The sequence below is a fragment of the Cynara cardunculus genome, assembly GCF_001531365.2.
Source record: "Cynara cardunculus var. scolymus isolate 2C chromosome LG 5, CcrdV1, whole genome shotgun sequence".
NCBI classification, from domain to species: Eukaryota; Viridiplantae; Streptophyta; class Magnoliopsida; order Asterales; family Asteraceae; genus Cynara; species Cynara cardunculus.
This window is the reverse complement of record NC_037532.1, coordinates 21,993,962-21,995,729: the sequence shown is the minus strand read 5'-3', so window position 1 is coordinate 21,995,729 and position 1,768 is coordinate 21,993,962.

Below are 1,768 nucleotides of genomic sequence, written 5' to 3'. Positions count from 1 at the left end.
TGTTATCAGTCTGAAAACATTTATATCAAAACTTCATTTTTATGATAAAATAATAATTTCTTTTAAAAACACAAAACATCATCACAAATCCGGTCAACAAATCCGGTCAACAAGTCCGRTCAACAACCGTCCGGTTTAGATACTTGGAATAAAATTCACTTTGTCCGGATATCAAGTCCGGTCAACACACCACACACTCTTTGAACGGTTTACACTTAAAACAAATTCATATTTGAACGGATATCAAATCCGGACAACAGTCCATTCAAGACTTGTCCGGTTTAAAAATAAACCGCTCCCCATGTGGTCGTATTCCTACTTCTCAGTAATTTTTTTTAAGTAATACTACCAATTATAAACCGCTCAACACTCAATCGGTTTACCAACTCCGGACAACAAACCGCTCATGGCTTGTCCGGTTTAAAACAATCCGGACAATAACCCGCTCAAGGCTTATCCGGTTTACACTAATCCGGACAATAAGCCGCACAAGGCTTATCCGGTTTACACTAATCCAGACAATAAGCCGCACAAGGCTTGTCCGGTTTAAATACTTATCCGGTTACTCCTTGTCCGGATAAACACTTAAACAATATAATCAAGGTTTCTTTTCAAAGGATATTAATACGAAACATTCAAATAAAACCAGTAGAATCTTTATACAAAAAGGTTTTGAAACCACTCACCTTATAAAGCTTTTGAATCCAAAATGTTAGAAATCAACCCTTTTGAAACTTGACACTTGAAATCAACTTGAAATCACCTCCCTTTTAGCAAACCAGACAAGACTAACTTTAGAGCACTCAACTTTCTCAAAATAGCAGGGAAATGAATGAGGAGGTGAAGCCCCCCTTTTATACCTTCCAAATATGAAAGGTCGGCTAACCGCCTTCCATACCCCCTATGCTACCCACATGCATTCATGCATACACATATGCATACATACTCCATGCATAATCTTGCATGCATAAAAAAAAATATATATATATATATATATATATATACTTCTATATTTATGCATACATAAATATACATACATATAAATATATATATATATATACCTTTACCCAAATAAATGCACAAATTCGCATACCAGCATGTATCAAACATATCAGTTTATCAAGCTATCACACAATCAATTAATAAAATAATCATGTATTAAATACCTTGGGTAATAACAAGGATCTGGTTATCACATTATCCACCCCTCAAGAGAATTTCGTCCCGGAATTCCTTTAATAAAAAAGCCACGGGTATTCTGATCTCATCTTTGACTCCAATTCCCATGTCGCCTCCGGTCCTTTGTGAAACTTCCACTGTACTTTAACCAGACTTATTTCTTTGTTTCTCAACACCCTGATCTTCTTGTCATCTATGACTTCTGGTGTTTCTACAAAATTCAATTTGCTGTCTAATTGAATTTCTGGCAAAGGTACAGCTAGATTCGGATCAGCCAAACATTTCCGCAAATTCGACACATGAAAAATGTTGTGAATTTGACTCAGGTCTTCTGGTAGCTCTAACTGATATGCTACTGGCCCAATTCACTTATATATTCTGAATGACCCAACATACCTTGGACTGAGCTTTCCTTTCTTCCCGAATCTGATAACACCCTTCCATGGCAAAACTTTTAATATTACAAAATCGCCTACATCAAATTCAATGGATTTTCGACGATTGTCTGCATAACTTTTCTGGCGATCCTGTGCTGTTTTGATTTTTTCGCGGATCTGTTCAATCTTTTCAGAAGTTTCTTGAACAATTT